The sequence below is a fragment of the Castanea sativa genome, chromosome 4 (genome assembly GCF_040712315.1).
Source record: "Castanea sativa cultivar Marrone di Chiusa Pesio chromosome 4, ASM4071231v1".
Lineage (NCBI taxonomy): Eukaryota > Viridiplantae > Streptophyta > Magnoliopsida > Fagales > Fagaceae > Castanea > Castanea sativa.
Genome location: NC_134016.1, coordinates 9,098,619 through 9,117,013, shown reverse-complemented (window position 1 = coordinate 9,117,013; position 18,395 = coordinate 9,098,619). Strand labels below are relative to the sequence as shown.

Sequence of the window (18,395 nt, the reverse complement as noted above, 5' to 3'; positions counted from 1 at the left end):
TAATATATTACATTATATATATATATGATATATGACCATTTAAATTAATAGGTGAAGCTGAGAGAAATTAAAATTCTAATTTTGCGTCATATGTCTTAAATTATTTATTCTTAAAGAGTTTTATTTCTTAATTTTAGTATTAAATTTGGGACCACATCATAAATATTCATCTAAGTGAGTTATTAAGAACAAAAACCAAAGAGTCTAGAATAAATGAATCGTTAAAAAAAAAAAAGTGGTTCACAATAATTAAAAAAATGGGACAATTTACATTTTATACTTAATAATATCCTTACAATTTTTTTAAAGAGTTAACAAAATAAAAAAAATGACTATCAATATTATTTAAATTATATATATAGGAATTGTATTATGCATCTTATTGTATATCTTTAAGTGTATTCATGCATGGGGTTACAAGCTAGTATAATTAACACATAATTAGAATTAGATTAGAAAGGACACTTGGCATAAAATTGGAGTCCATTTAAAATCTAGAGATGCTTGACATTAATTAATACAACAAATAAAATGACATTTAGCATAAAATTGGAATGTAATTTAGAGTCTTGATTGAACTTTCTCTCCGCCTTAATTTAATATATTATATTATATATGATATATGACCATCCGTCTTAATTTCATATATATATATATATATATATATATATATATATATATATATATATATATATATATATATACAAATGATATATGACTATTTAAATTCTGAGAATAATTAAAATTCTATTACAATTCCAAAAATGATCATTAATTCAAGTACAAATTTAAAGGAGAATTTTATTGACAATTTATACCAAGTAAAAATTACTACCTACCTTTTTAAAGAGATTTTCATGATAGTTGAATAACATCCTCGAAGAAGATAATAAACATTAGCACATTCATAGTAATACTTTTACCCAAAAAGACCCATAGTAATAGAAAAACAGAAATTACATTGGTAAGTAAAAATCAAATATATAAATGGTTAACCAACTACCTTCTGTACATTTTTAGATCCCTTAAAACACAAGTTGTTTAACCTAGTTATTTAGCCAAGTGATTACTTAGTTAAATTATTCAAATCTAGGTTAACACAATCAAATCATATCATGTAAAGCAATACGAAAATGTAAATAACACATGATATGATAACTCAGGAAAACCAAACCTGTAAAAAACCTGAAGAGGATTTAACCTAACTATTCTCAAGATAAAACAGATTCACTATGAAAGAATTGAAGTTTATATAATTAGACCACTAACATTCTATTATTACCTTGTGTAGAAAACTTACTACCACAAGTACGTGATAGCTCTGAATTCATGGACTACTTCTTTCTTTGATCCAAAGCAACCACAAGTTCTCATACTTGTGTTTTTCTTTAAGCACTTGAAACAGCAATCGAAGAGATCACCAAATTTTTAACATCAATCTCGATCTTAGTAACCCTAAGTGTGTATGAAGGTAAACACCTCTAGATCTCACAGAAGATTCTCACACACAGCAAAACATAAAACCCTACACATTACATAGGCTTGGGTTGAGTTGGAAATTTTGCAGAAAAAAACAATATGCACAAAGTTCGATCGATCGAGTCTAATTTTTGATCGATTGAGCCTTGCAGATTTAGTCCAATAAATTTTGCAATCACTCGATTCCAACTTTTCACATAAACATACTTTGAGCAGTCTAAATCTAGACTCTAAGTTTTGATTATGGTTTGCCAACACATTACACATTGAAGTTCTAATATATTAGTCTCTAAGTTCTTAGAACCTAACAATCTCCCCCTTTGGTAATTCGTGACAAAACACATTACAAACATGAAATGTTCAAAGTTACAAACATAAAATGCTCAAAGTTACAAACAGTCCATTTAAAAATCAACATGCCCAAAAACAATTCAACCTAACTATTATCTATCAGTTGCTAGTGTAGAAAGTAGCACGATCAAATAATCCTGTAACCTGTATCTTCTTGAAACACTTAACAAACACATAAACGCACGTGTGGAAAATACACGTAAAACAAAATAAAGTTCTTGATTTCACAAAACAGAAAAAAAAAAAAAAAAAAAAAAAAAAAAAAAAAAAAGAAAAAGAAAAAAAGACCTATACCATGAATAACCTCATAATATAAATCAATAATCAATGTAGCATATGTGAAACAAGAAACAATAAAAGAAACAAAAAATAAAGTGTCTCCCCCTAACATATACAACCCGTAAAAATAAATACATTAAGACCAAAACAAATACATCATGAGCCAAAAAATATACATCATGAAACTCCTAAATACAACCTAACAACACTCCCCCTATCTCCATCAATAAACACTCCCCCTTTTTGTGACGAATTGCCAAAGGGCAATCAAGGCTCATCATCAAAAGGAGGTGGTGGAGAAGATCGCCGAGCACTCGCCAAATCTGCACGCATTGCCTAAAGCTCCATGAGCACATCCACCAAAAGCTGTCCATGGGCCGCCTGAACGGTCATGACAGTATCCAACATACTCCGAATAGATGAATCACCCGAAGAAGAAGGTGGAGGATCAACAGAGGCAGTAGGATCGACAAACTCCTCAACTGTGGGGTCACCTGAAGAAGGAGGATGAGATGCAGCACCTATGGAAGACTCTTCTCGTGGTCGTTTAGAGCTAGCTTTCATTAGAGCTGCTCTTTGCCTAAGGAACGTGGCACCTATGAGAGCTATGATATGGACAGGCTCAGATATAGGAAACTCCTCTAATTCTAAATGTAACAAAATCCTATGAATAAAAACAGGGAAGAAAAGACCATATGACTTAGAACTACTCTTATGAACCTCAACTAAAGAACGAATGAAAAGAGACGGAAAACACATAGGAGCATCAGTCACAAAAGCATACAAAAAAACACATCTTTCAATAGGAATGGTGTGCAAATGAGAGATAGGCCAAACTGAATGACAAAAAATCCGGAAAAACAAGTAATTGAGCTCAGTAAGCTCATGGGAGGTGATACGAGAATCAGTACCCCAACTAATGGAAATATAGGTGAGATATGACATAATGCCATCGAGAAGAGGGGTCTTAGAATAAGGGTACACAGGCTATCGTACCAAAGGTATCCCAAGAGCAGAGGCCACAATTGAAGGAGTAATGGCATACTCTTCACCCCTTATCCAACTCATCACATAGTGAGTGTTGGAATCATCGGAGTGGAGAGAGAGGTTCGAATAGAACTCTCTTATCAAGACAGTCGGAGGAGGGTACTCTATATCCATAAGAGGTAACCAACCCTTACGCTCAAAGTTCCTCCTAATCTCCCCATCAAGCTCATCTAAAATCACCTTCTGCTCAGCTCAAACAGACCTAAAAATATTAAGCTTCTCATAGGTCTCTTGGTTTTTCTCAAACCTAAACCTCTCACTATCGAAACTCGAGGTAGAAGGGTTGGTGGTGGTTTTCTTGTTGGCTCTAGTCTTCCTAACCATGATGTTAAGGGTTGGAAAGGAAAGATAAAAACATAAACCAAAAAAAGAAAAAGAAAAAAAGAAAACCCAAGGCAGACTGCATTAGAAAGGGTTAGACAAAACGAATATAGAAAATAACAATCTATATGATACATGACATGAATGCACATATGATGCATACCCTAATGCATTGAAATTTGTTCAATTCTATATTATAAACCAACAATTTACTTGAACATAGAGTTTTAGAACAAAAACCCCAAATTTTGAAAAACTCAATTTCAAAAATCCCAACAAGCCCTAGAATTTTGAAAAACTCATAATTTGACTCATTTGACTCATTTTGACTCATTTCCCATGCACTAATTTGACTCATTTTGTGATTTGGGAAAAATTTGAAAAACTCAATTTCAAGCCCTAGAATTTCAAAATTTTCCCAAATCACAAAATGAGTCAAATTAGTGCATGGGAATCATGTTAATAACATCTAGAGACAAAAACCCAATGATCAAATGTGAAAGAAAACAACTTAAAAATTAGGGGTGTGCTCGGTTCGGTTTCGGTCGGTTTGTATGGGTATGGCCAACCAAAACCGAAATATTCGGTTTGTTAAATTCTCAACCGAAACCGACCGAAATGGCTGGAAATCAATCGGTTTCGGTGTATATTGGTTTCAGTCGGTTTCGGTCGGTTTTCGGTTTTTCAAAGAGAGGGTTACGGAGATTTTCAAATCCCTAAATTTAATCACATATAAAAAACAAAGAAATAGAGCAACAGAGAGAGAGCTATTGAAAAACATCAGAATCACAGAGAAAGAAAAACTTCCAAGAATATTTGTTCAACAATTTACAGTATTACACACAGATTCCAACAAAAAATTGAAAATATTTTGAATTAACAAAAGGATCTAGACAGAACTTTACCATTGCTGCACCATAGCAGGAGCCTACCACCATGCTTGAGCCTACCACCAAGTCTCTGTAGTGATTTTTCAATTTGCATTGAAGAAAGAACAGAGATATGTGAGAGGAAAGCATGGCCATGGTCCATGGGACTCAGAGAACAAAAAGAAAAGAAAAGAATGAGGCGGCTGAACTGAGAAGGGCGGAGATTAGAGAGAAAATTGGGGAAGGACCAAAGGGTAGAGAGAGACAAAGAAAAAATTGAGAGAAAAAAAATGAGGAAGGGGGCGGCTGAAGAAAAGAGAAGGGAAGCTAAAGAAAAGAAAAGAGAGAAAAAATTGAGAGAAAAAAAATGAGGAAGGGGGCGGCTGAAGAAAAGAGAAGGGAAAGCCAACAGGGGTATTTTCGTATTTATGCTACTACTAGGGTTTTGAAAAACTAAATAGCAAAAAATACTCACCTCCCACGCGAAGGCTCGAACCTAGGATCAAGAAGCCAAACCACAAGAAGCAAACCGCTAAGCCACTGACCAGTTACGTGTAAGAGATACATAAAAATATATATATTTAAATAAATATATATATATATATATATATATATATATATATATATACTTCGGTCGGTTCGGTTGGTTTCGGTTTTAAAAAATCCAACACCGAAACCAAAACCGAAAATTTCGGTTTTTTAAAAATAAAACCGAAACCAAACCGCACCGAAACCGAACCGAAATTTTAGACTCGGTTCGGTCGGTTTCTGTCGGTTCATTCGGTTCCTCGGTTTTTTGCACACCCCTATTAAAAATCAAAAACCCCAAAAATTATGAGTTCGAAAATTTCAACTAAAATGCATGAATAATGCATGAAAATGTGAATAAAATAAAAAAGAAAGGGTAAAAGTGACTTACAAGCACAAGAAGACAAAAACCCTTGATAAATTTTAGGAAGAAAACGAAAAATTTGCCTTGGATTGGATCAGTCGAAGAGGAACAATTAAAAAGTTTTTTAAAAAATTTGAAAAGTGTGAAGAACACGTGAGAGAAAAACCTTTTAAAAACTCACAGTACAAATTTCGATCGGTCGAAAATTAGATTCTATGGATCGAAAATCAATTTCGATCGGTCCAGCATCAATTGAGCCAAGCATATTCAAACCTTAATTTTTATTGCATTTTCGATCGATTGAGCAACAAGTTCGATCGATCGATCAAAAATCTGGAAAACTCAGATTTTTGAAAAACATAGCATTTTAATGCAGAAACTCCTCAAAGCACATTGTTTTATGAATGAAATGCATGAGTATGAGATGATTTTTTTTTTCAAAAACACTTGAATTTAACCCAGATCTCCCAAAAACAAGTTTTTCAACCAATTTGTTCTCAAAACACAACCATTAAACATATTTTACATTAGAATCCGGGCATATTTAATCTTGGATGGCCACAACAAGATCACACACATATATTATGTACTAAGGCTGCGTTTGGTTGGACGGTAAATCAATTCTAGAAAATATTTTCCGCATTTGCGTGTATTTGGTTCAACGAAAAATTTGGTCAAACTGAAAATCATTTCCACGTTGACCGGAAAATAACCCTCCCCAGCTGTAAATCAATTTCCGTTTCTATTTTACCTTCAAATACAATTTTTCAGATTGAAAATAGAAAAGGAGAGAGAGAGAGAGAGAGAGAGAGAGAGCAACGACAGTCACACCAGTGAGATCGCGTCGGCGAGCTGGCGCCCGTGAGATCGCGCCGGCGAGCTCACGCAAACGAGATCGAGGCGCGAGATCGCGCCATCGACTGCGCGCCCGCGAGACCGCGCTCGTGAGCTCGTGCAAACGAGATCGAGGTGCGAGATCGCGCCGTCGACTGCGCACTCGCGAGACCGCGCCGTCAAGCTCGCGCAAACGAGATCGCTCCGTCGACTGCGCACCGGTGAGATCGAGGTGCCGTTTTCTTTCTATATCTTTCGAATTCCAACTTTTTGGGAGAAGTAAAAACGTACATTTCATTGGTCTGAATGGGTGTTTATATAGTGTCCTGGGGACAGTTATTGGAATTGTAACCTCCCCTAGATTTGAGGAGGTCGAGGGGTTCAAGGATAACTCCCACAACCGTTTAGGAGTTATATTTTCTTATACAATGGTCACCGGAAGTTATGCGTATATTACGGAGTGATGAAATGTATTTAATAATTCCTAAGTGTAACATTCTCGTCCAGGGGTCCTCGTGTGGACGAATCCCTTCAGGATGGGGATGGGCACTTTCCTTGGACGAGTGATGTGGGTTTGTCTTCGTCCATGGACGGCCATGGGCGTTAGCCCCGTCTTGGTGCTTTCTTTTGGACAGCTGCTGGTGTGCTTTCTTCTGGACAGCTGCTGGTGTGCTTTCTTTTGGATGGTTGCTGGTGTGGATGACCATGGACGATCTGGAGTATCTTCATTCCTCATCACATATATCTTTTCCTTTTCTTACATAATATAAAAAAAAATAAAAAAATAAAAAATCAAACAAGGTGATTGAATAACAATTCGCCTCCTATCTCCTCTCATTTTCCCTTACTATTTACATTCCTATCCCTCCATACTTCCAAAAACAAAAATGTGGGTGAAGCCTTAGCTTTTAAGCTAAATATTATGAATGAGTCACTTGACGCTAAATATTATACACTAAGATTAATAAAATTAAAATTGACACCTTGCTTGAAATTAGAATACAATTAGAAACTAATTTGGGTTCTTGTTATACTTCGACTTCAATAAGTAATGGATTGTACATATTTATAGTATTATATAAACATATAATTAATTCAAATTGAGTCTTCTTATATTCTCTAAGTTTAAATACATCAATTTGCATATTAATATAATTAACACATAATTAGAATTATATTGAAAATGACACTTAGTATGGCACTTGGCATCATAGTTTTTGGTATCATACAATACACGATACGTATCATATTGTGTACAAAAAGTTCCGTATTGTAAGGGCATATCGTAAGTACTTATAAATCGTTTGATACATAGGTCTATATCTTATAAGTCATATCGTATCGTACACATCGTACAATACATAAACATGTGGGTTTTAAAATAATTTTATTTTTGGCTTAAAATTTGTGGTTTTATTTTATTTTAAAAAGTTCTTAGACTTTTTTTTTTAACACAATATTATTGAAAATTAATTAAGGCCAATAAAATTACATGTCCATGTGTTTTGTCCTACTCTTTTATTTCTCCTACAAAATTTGGACTACACACTTGCCACTTTATTGTCATATTTGTAAATTTCTTTTCTATGCTTTGAATAATGCATTCAATGAAAATATAATTATTAATTATTAATTTGTTATTTTTATAAGTCCAAAAAACAAGAATGTCAAGAAAAAATATAAAGAAAAAATTATTAGAATAAAATAACAAGAAAATAGATATTAAATGTTGATGATAACAAAGAAATTTTAATGAAGATATAATTTTGCAAGATGATGAACATGGCAGCAATGGCTTAGATGAAGTTGATTAGGAAAGATAATAAAAAGAAATTATTATTTTGGCTCATATATAAAGTATTATCAATTCCGAGTTTAATCAATTTGAATATGTATGTTTCAAACATATGTTAATTTGATTTATTTAGTTATTTTTGTGAAATATTATTACATAAATAACGATTAAATTGAACATTAGTTGAGTATATTATGAATTTATAATCAATTTACCTTTTATATATGTATATCTATAATTTTTTATGATTTTATTAGGTGTTTGTATATTTTACAACACATGATATGATACATGATACAAAAAAAAAAAAAAAATTGCTCATGATTTGATAACTATGCTTGGCACAAAATTGAAATTTAATTAGAATCTAATTTAAAGTCTTTATTGAATTTTCTATGTTGCAAATGTGTTAAATCACGAATTATAGATTAGTTTCCCCTAATAGTTTGAGACTTTAATACTTATAAATAGATATCCTACAAAGCCATACACCAAATTATCTCTCTCTCTCTCTCAAAAACAAATAATTAAATTAAAAATTATATTACAACTTTACTTAACTATGCATTGTGATATATCCAAAATAAAGTATCTTTTTAATCATAATATATTTTTATTTCTTTATATTAAAATCTATGGCTCAACAATGATATTCAATTCTCTATATGAAATTAACATTAATTAAATTGGTATTATTCATCAAATTATGTAATTAATGTATCAAATTATCCTAAATTTGATTAGAATTAAATAATTTTATTTAATTAATATTTACATATATAAAAGGTCCCACGTGAATTCTAGTCCCCAAATTATGTTAGGCTGCCGTTGGCATTATAAGTAATCACCTAGCTAGTTTATCCACATTTTTTAAATATTCTGTTACAAGTATCACCTAATATTTCTAATGCTAGTGGGTTTTGTGTTTGTCCTAAGGAAATTTGAGAAGACAACTTGAGAGACGGAAGAATCAGCTAGCACGAAAATTCAACTAGCAATTGCTTCAATGAATAATAAAGATTAAAATACTCAAAAGAAAGCAAACATTTTAGGTGGAAATAGAAATAAAAATAACGAGTTGGCAATTGAAATTAAAAAAATCCTCAAAAGGCCGGAGATTCAATCAGCAACTCAGTGTTGTATCTACAAGGTTCCACGCCACCTTCGAAAATGGAAGGAAGGAGCATACACTCCTCAGGTAGTTTCAATTGGCCCGTTTCACCATAAAAACAAAAGATTGAAAGCCATGGAAGAGTATAAAGAGAGATACTTCTGAAGTTTTGTGCAACGGAGGAAGATAGACTTTAATTATTTAGTACGCCCAATAAGGGAAATGGAAGAAAGCATCTGCGGGTGTTATGCGGAGACTATTGACCTCTCCAGTGATAGATTTATGAAAGTGATATTGGTGGATGCGTGCTTCATTCTTGAGCTTTTCTTCAGACGTACCATGGAAAAAATGAATCCTTTGATTGTGGAACCAAGGGCTATTGCCGTGATGCTTGACTTGGTATTACTTGAAAATCAGCTTCCATTCTTTGTTATTGAGAAACTACACCACCTTGCATTTCCATCTCTTTTTTATGCAGAGACAAGGCCGGCCCTAGATATTTTGGGGCCTAAAACGAGAATTAAAATAGGTCATTTTTTATACTTATGTATTAATTAAATTAATATTTTATATTATAATATATTTCATTTAAAATCTATTTTTATTTGAAGAAATATGATTCAACATGTCATTATTATTTTCATTTTCTTCTAATTGAACATCATTATGGTGAACTTGTTTATTTGTGACACTTTCATCATTATTTTCATTTTCTTCTAAATTCTTTTGAAGTTCATTATCAAGATTTGTTATATTGCAAAATTGAACATCATTGTTATTGTGGGGGGTAAAAGTACTTGAATAAACGTTTGGACTTTGGGCCTGATTGGTTAGTATAAGTTTGTTTGGTCAGGATCTCTAGGCCTACCAGTCAGACCGCATTGTATTGGTCCGAGGAGTTGTTCGAGGAGGAGTATATCCTCGGACAGGCCCAGTAAGGACCTTGGGACTTTCTAAATGGCTTAGAGGCAGAATTTTGGAAGAACTGGTGGGTAAAAGTGTAGTCCAAGCACCCTTTAGAAGCAGGAACGTGTGAGAAATATCTGAGAAAAAAGCTGTTACCACCACATTAAAGGCCCTGCATCTACCTCCCTAGCCGCATTAATGGAGAAATGACATCTGAACAGTAGAATTCAGCCTTCTTGCTATTATTTAAAGACTTCAAGAAGGTGGTGAATGTGACAAGTATCTAAGAGGAAGATTTGTGTGACACGTGGATGAAATAAGGAAAAAGAAGAAGTATATAAGAAGACGAGAGAGGAAAAAAAGGGGGACCTTCTTCTTAGCTAAAAAAGAACTAAGAATTGTAATCTTTAGCTTAGAAAAGGAAATACTATACAAATTGTCCTCGGCTTACGTCCGAGGAAGTTTCTTCGTCATATTTATTTGTCACTTGCATAGATTACGGCATTCTAGCCTGTTGATCAACTTCTAACATCCCAAACCTAAGTTTCAAATTCATACTCTACAAATTTCATTGTATAAGGCTTTTTGGGCCTGAGCCCATCACTTGTTTTTGGGTCTGGGTACAAATTGTGCACTTACAATTGGCGCCGTCTGTGGGGAATCTAGCGTTGAAGGAATTGGAACATCATGGCAGGCTTAGGTTCGCATCATGCAGAATCTCAAGAATCCCAACACGAAGATCTTTTTGAGCGTCTTGAGCGTCGAAGGGATTGAGAGGGAAGTGTGCATACTGTATATCCTGGCGCGAGTCATACGCGTAGTGGAAGCAGTGCCACCCATGAGGATGATGGCAAAGCCATGCAGAGGGAGATTGACCACCTCAAGAAAAAGTTACGCCGTGTCAGACGAAGGTGGACTTCACCCCCATCCAATCCTTCCTCAAGGGGGTCCTAGGGAAGTAGTTACAGTCCAAGGTCCAGGACTCCCCCTAGCGAAACCTTCTCTTACGAAGGGGATGACCTACTAGGTCGTAAGCATAGGAAGCTTCCTTCCAGGGGCTTGGGGAACAATGCTATGAGCCGAGCATTACACCTACTCTCTAAATCGCCCTTCTTAAGCAAGATCGAGAAGGGAAGGCTCCCTAGACGGTTCACCCAGCCCACCTTTACCATTTATAATGGCAAGACAGACCTAGTGGAACATGTGAGCCACTTTAATCAGAGGATGACGAATGGATCTTCTGGAGGTCTCTCAACTTCCTCGAGTTGAAATTGGTCGATCTCTTCGTCTAACGATTGTTACGAGGACCCTGGCTCTTCTCCGACGGCAGTTGTCTGGGAATGTGCCGAAAGAGGAATCGCTGCAATCGGGCGAGAGTATAGGATGATGGAGGGATCTTCTGGGAGTTCGCGGTTAGAAAGGAAGCCAGGTCGTGCCACGTCTATCCTTCTGCATCGTTTGTCTCCCGCAGTGATCGTGTTGTCAATTTCTTGGAAGTCCACTGATAAATGATCGTATCCTAGTATCAGATGGGCAGCTCTCACTTGTAGGTCTTCACTGACAAAGACTTCGGAGCGAAGGACGTGATTCAAATCTGTGACGTTGCAAAAGCTTAGACGCAGACGTACGTGCTGTTTATCTGTGAAAAGAAATGTCCGAGAAGATGAGCATGGTCGAATTAGTGATAAATATCAAGGAAAAACAATAATGCGCAATATAATTCAAAAACGGCAAAAGTAACGGGATTGAGTCATGGGTTAGGAAATCTAACTCCTATGGAGTCACACCTGGCTCTCCCCATTCGACTGGGCAGTGAGGACCGTCAAACCAATTTCCCGAGGTGATGAGATAGTCGTCTTTCATGCCTTTGTTAGATTTGGGAAGACAGGATATCAGCCTAACGACGCTAGACTTGGATTTAATGTAGTATCTTACACTTTTGAGTTTATGGCACTCGTACATATAGGCAACATCGTGCCATGTGAGGTTCAAACCCATTTACTCATTTAGAGTATTGACACAACCTAAGACCCTAAATACGTTTGGTGTGCACTGATCTGGGCATAACCTGTGGTTACGTAGGTATTCGCTGGTTACATTTTTCATGGGGAGGGTTATCCCACCTTCTATGAAGGCGATCATGGGAATGATAACCTCTCCCTTTTTCCTAGCGTCACCTATGGCTTCTACTGAGCAATATTTCAAGCCTACGTCGTGAGGAATCTGATATTTGGCCCTAAAATTCTCCATACCGGTGTCGGTATCAACTAGACACTTAAATCTACCCATTTTGTGGGAATGAAATGAAAGTTTGAAGAAGGAAAGGGATCTAGATGGTGGCCGAGGATAGAAACCGAGAAGGAATGAGTAAAGAAAGTGGAGAACTTACAGGAGTTGATTAGGCGATTCTTCACGAGCTTCTTGAGAGTAAAGATAATGATTAGCACTTAGATATGATTGATTTCTGAAAGAATGGATGGAGATATGGGTTCCCAGGCATTTTGACGTGTGGGAGGCGACCTCGAAATTAAAATTCTCCCGCTCAATCTTTTAGAGCAAATCTGGGCCATTGGATGTGTATCTCACTGTTGAACGTGAGGAACAGGATGTAACTTACGGTCATAAATGCGCGTGTTTCGGGTTTCGAAGCGTCAGAGACGGTTTAAGGGAACGAAAGGACCCCTACACGTGTGGCGATTTGCAAAGCGTGTGGAGGGTATGCTGTTTGGTTCAAAACTCTATTTCCCTCCTCGGATAGGAAGAAAAATAAAGTTTTGAGGGACTATTGTGGGGTGTAAAAGTGCTTGGGCTTTGGGCCTGATTGGTTGGTATAAGTCTGTTTGGTCAGGATCTCTAGGCCCACTGGTCAAACCGCATTGTATTGGTTTGAGGAGGAGTATATTCTTGGACAGGCCTTGTAAGGACCTTGGGACTTTCTAAACGGCTTAGAAGCAGAATTCTGGAAAAACTGGTGGGTAAAAGTGTGGTCCAAGCACCCTTTAGAAGTAGGAACGTGTGAGAAATATCTGAGGAAAAAGCTGCTACCACCACATTAAAGGCTCTGCATCTACCTCCTTGGCCGCATTAATGGAGAAATGACATTTGAACAGTAGAATTCAGCCTTCCAGCTATTATTTGAAGATTTCAAGAAAGTGGTGGATGAAACAAGTATCTAAGAGGAAGATTTGTGTGACACGTGGACGAAACAGGGAAGAAGAAGAAGTATATAAGAAGACGAGAAAGGAAAGAAAGAGGGACATTCTTCTTAGCTAAAAAAGAACTAAGAATTGTAATATTTGGCTTAGTAAAGGAAATACTATACAAATTGTCCTCGGCTTACGTCCGAGGAGGTTTCTTCGTTATATTCATTTGTCACTTGTATAGATTGTGGCATTCTAGCCTGTTGATCAACTTCCAACATCCCAAACCTAGGTTTCAAACTCATATTCTACAAATTTCATTGTATAAGGCTCTTTGGGCCTGAACCCATCACTTGTTTTTGGGTCCGGGTACAAATTGTGCACTTATAGTTATCTTCTAATTGTAACATTTCATTATCTTCTACCTCTTTTTGGTGAATTTCTAGTTCATTTGTGATATTTTCATCTAAATTTTGTGTTATATTTTGTTTATTACTAATAACAAATTTATCCATTGATCTTTTTTTAGACTCCATTAATTTTTCTTATTTTTTTTCTTTTTTTAAGTTTTTCATATCCAGATGCATATTTTCTAGTAGACATTTCTAATCAAACAATATATTTATAAAGACTAAAATAAAAAATAACTTTCAAGTGTAAAGAAAATGAGAAACAAAATAAGATTTATATAAAAAATATTGTTGTAATTTCACCGAATAATAACAAGTTTTTAGCAATCTCAATCTGCATAAATAAAGATTTATTCATTATATTACCAATAACTAATATATATATATATATATAAACACAAGATTAAAATTTAAATAAAAAAATTAAGCACAACCATAACAAAAACAAGCCTAACTCAGCCAAGAAGATACCTCCCAAGACCCACCCACAAAAAACATAAAACAAATCCTATTACACCACCTATAACCAAAAAAAAAAGAAAAAAAAAAGGCCCAAACGTGAAAGTTCCAGCCACAGCCCAGCCCAGCCCAGCCCTCTTAACAAATCTAAAGTAGAAACTAAAGCAAGCCTTATAAGTTAGACACTCTTACCTCAGGTCGTCAAGCTCGAAAGTCAAAAGACTCAAAACCCATTCTGCATTGCAGAATGCCAGAATCAAAACGCAGGTGTAGCACGGCAGCAGCAAAAAAAAAAAGCAGTCGACGATCGGATGATTTAGATCGGAGGAAAGGAAGCTTGAGCCAGGCAACCAGGCCCAACAACAGTGGAGAGAAAGAATGAGAGAGGCGGAGAGCAAGAGTAGAGAAAAAAGCAGAGCAAGAATGAGAAAGAGACGGTTAAAATTTTAGGGATTTGAGGTTTTTTATTTGTTTTGATTGTTAATTGTTTTGTGGTTAATTTCTTAGACCGAATTTGTAGTTTATCTTGTTGAATTTTGGTTTGTCTAGAGGATAATGATGTTATTTTTGGTACAATTGATTTTATTTAGACCAAAAATTTTTTTTGTGCTACCAATGTATAACCGGGCATAACAGAAATTTTGTTTTTGGATCAAAAAGATGTGCCAGATTTTTTTTAGATTCATCTTAAACCCTTTTTTTTTTCCTACTACCCATTTTTTCTAAAATTTTGCGCCTCCCTTCTACTTGGGAGCCTTAGACAATTGCCTAATTCGCGTAGGGGAAAGGCCAGCCCTGGGTACCGTAGTCATGTAGCGTTTGTTAAACTCTGATATGTTTATCTAATAAAACCCTCGATTATGCAAGAAAAGAAGTATCAGGTTTTTGCTGAAAAAAAAAAAAAAAGAAGATAAATTTCAAAATCACACGTATCCCACTAACAACTGCGTGTGTCAATTTTTTTAATGACTTATTATTCACTTTCTTTGTTGCATTTCTCTATCTCAGCTTTTTACTCTTTATTTGCTTCATTTTTCCCTTAATATATCCCAGACTTGGATTCTTTGATATATTATATTCCTTGCTTGTACTTCCTAGCTACTTTAACTGGGGCACTGCCATATGGGCTATGGGTACAAATTTGAATAGTTTGTCTTAGTTAATTTAGAGCACTCGCCATAAGTGTTTGTATAATAGAATATATATATATATATATATATATATATATATATATATATATATATATATATATATATATATATATATTACATTTTAGCCTATTAAACTTGAAACTCGAAATTCATTCGTAATGTTGTATAAAAATACATAACCATATAAATTTACACTTGACTTTATTAACTTTGTATTTAAGATTTTTTTTTCTTTCTTTGCATATCTCAATGATGAAGAAAGTGAATTGATGATTATTGTCGTGTGTGTGAAGAAAGATAAATAATTTAAAAAATTAAGAAAATTGGATATTTTAATGAAATGTAGTGTAAAATAAATAATTTGATGCGTAGTATTTTGAAAAGTGAGTATATAAAATAAAAAAATAAGTTCTTATACTAAGATAGACAAAAAAATTTACACAAATTAATGCGAATGGTCTTAGACTCGAATACTTCACAGAAACACTTTAAAAACCAAAAGCACAGTAATAAAAAGATTCGTTTTTTCTTCATTATATAGCTTCATTTCTCCCTTATTATATCCCTGCCTTGGATGGTTAAATCTCCCTACCTTGAATTCCTTGATAAATTATATTCCTTGCTTGTACTTTCTAGCTACTTTTAACCATGATATCGGCCTAATTTGAATAGTTTGTCTATAAGAGCAAGTGCTAAAATCACAAAATTCATGCCACATTAGTATGGTATATCTAAAAAAATTTAGCTGCAAGCTAAAGTAAACTACTACTGTAGCTAGAATGCGAAACTCAAAATAATTTTTTATTCGTCTTCTCTCTCCTTTTATAATAAAAAAATCACTCATTTTTTCTCTTTCTTTTCTCTTATCCGTATCTCTCCCTCAAAACTCTCATTCTTTCTCATCCCTTTAAATCTCTCCCCTTACAGATAATACGATGGGAGTGATTGAGTTGGTGGTTTGTTTATCGAGTTGTGGTGGTGGGTCACCGATCAGTTTGCAATTTGGGTAATTATTAAGTATTCTCAAAATACTATAAATACGTACTCTCCCTCTTTTATATAACTGTGGGTTCTACTAATTAAATTTATAGTGAGACTCATAGTTCATGTGAGAGGGGGAATACGCATTTATGGTACTATTAAAAAATTTTCCTTTCAGTTTTGGGTTGTTGAATTTTTTTTATGGGTTTTCCTCACAATGACCAGTCTATGAGTTTGGCTATGGGTATTTGGCAGTGATAGATTTTCCTGGGTTATGCAGTGAACGTGGGACTGAGCGTGAGATTTTTCTAGGTTTTGGCTGTGGTCCGTATTTTTTCTTCTATCAAATTACTTTTTCTCTTAGAACACCACCCTTCACAAATTCATTTAGTTGAGTTCTGAGTTGCAAATAATGACGAGAATGAACTTGTTGATGGAAAAGAGAATGAAATAGATATTTTTTTCCAAGTGGTGAAATGGGTTTCAATGTTCTTCATCCATTTTCTTAATTTTCTGGTGAATTGTGGGATGAGAATGATTTTTCCATGTAATAAAAAATTTGACAAATCTTAGTCAATTTCCTTGCGGTAGTACAAATTGATTTTGTGTGGTGATGATATGAGAAGAAAGAAGGGTGAGTTTATTTTGATCATGGTTCACAAAAGAGAAAGAAAGGGAGAGAGAATAAAATAAGGACTAATTACAACTTACCCATGTGTGGTTTGGCTAAAATTTAAGTTGTCTACTTGTGATTTGAAATTTAGCACTTTACCTATCTGAGGTTAGCTCAGTTAGGGTTTTGTCACCCACTTCTATTAAAAATGAGGCTAAATATGTATTTTTGCTCTCTTTTATGTCTCTCTCCTTTCAAAACATAAAAAACAAAAAAATATTAAGAGAAAACTAGATCAAAAGGGAGGGTTTTGTAAAAATTATAAACAAACATTACCACCACCATAGAAACTTCTATCAAGAATCATCTCCAGCAAAAACAAGTTCCTTCATCCATTTCTAAGCAACCAAAGAAGCCATAGCATTTAAAGCTTAAATCAAACCAAAAAATACCCACAAAAGTTGCCGACTCAACTAATTTGGTATTAATACTTTTTTTTTTCTCTCTCTCATTAGTTAAATCTATGATTATATTCATTGTTAATGTATGAAGACATGGTATTAGTGAGTATAATAATTTTCTGTGTACGTTTGTGTTTGCTTTTGTTTGTTGTGGTATCCTGCTTTTTTTGGCACTTGGTAGATGGGGGTATATGGTGCAGGACAGTGGGGCACTACTTGGCTGTGTTTGGCAGCAAACAATGTTCCAACTATTGTGGGAAGCAATAAAAGGGCCGGTGCTGATTTTTAAATAATGGTCTAATAAGGAATGTGAATTTTATGGTGAAATTTTTTAACAGTGAATGTATGTGTAAACGTTTGATTGCTGTTATTAGATCTTGAACTAGCTTATTTGTTTTGTAGAGACAAGAAAAGTAGTGCATTGACATATTTGGATGAGGTGTAGGGAAAATGTCTCAATACCAGGTATTTTTGTCATGGCTTTTTAATTCATGATGATGGTGATGATGTTGTTACCTATTATAATTTATAATGGACTACGTCGAATACTATCTCTCTAGGAAAAAACCCAGCCTTCTTCTCAGATCAGCTATGGAGTTGCAACAAATTTGAAGTTTGATTTTTTTTTTTTTTTGTGTGGATATTTTTTGGTTTGATTTAAGCTTTAGATGCTATGTGATATAAATATCTTGGTTAATTACCTAGGCGACAGCTATGCAGCAGAATCTATGATTAAGAATCTTAACTAATGAATCTTGTGGATAAGTATGAGTGTATGACAGATGATTAAGTTGATCTCTGTGAAAATCTGTGAAAATTTGAATATATTCTATGACAATCCTTGTCACAAACGGATGGCAGTATTAAAACGTGAATATTTTAGCACTGCTTCAGCAGCCACTTCTACAATCATTACTTTTGGTGTAATTACGGTGCTCACTTTTATACAAACAGAATGTTTAATCATGCAAGTAACAGGTTCAAGTTGAGAGGCTGTATAATTTGGATGGCTGTTTCCCGTTCGATAGCAAATCCATAAATTTTTCTTTCTTATTTTGTCTATATGGTCAATGGAATTGATCTTGCCTGTGTAAAATACACAAATTTGGTATTTCTTTCTTTGTTATTATCAATTGTTAATGTATGCCTGTAAGTTTGAAAGCCAACCATCAATAAATACTTCATTTGACGTGCTGAAAAATACGTAAGTTTGATATAGGTGGAGTTTGGATACAGCTTATCTGCGTTTGCGTCTGCTGCTGCTGCTGCGTTTTTTTTTTTTTTTTTTCTGATGCA

The 18,395-nt window shown here is 34.6% G+C and overlaps 1 long non-coding RNA gene and 1 pseudogene across 1 annotated transcript; both read left to right on the top strand.

Moving 5' to 3' along the window:
* The first annotated feature begins 6,668 nt into the window (after positions 1-6,668).
* LOC142632413 (UPF0481 protein At3g47200-like) lies at positions 6,669-9,597 on the top strand (annotated as a pseudogene).
* Positions 9,598-14,093: 4,496 nt separating this feature from the next.
* Positions 14,094-17,844, top strand: LOC142630885 (uncharacterized). The gene is made up of 2 exons (XR_012843465.1): positions 14,094-17,564; positions 17,660-17,844. It is a non-coding gene; the product is annotated as an uncharacterized LOC142630885 (long non-coding RNA).
* Positions 17,845-18,395: the final 551 nt, after the last annotated feature.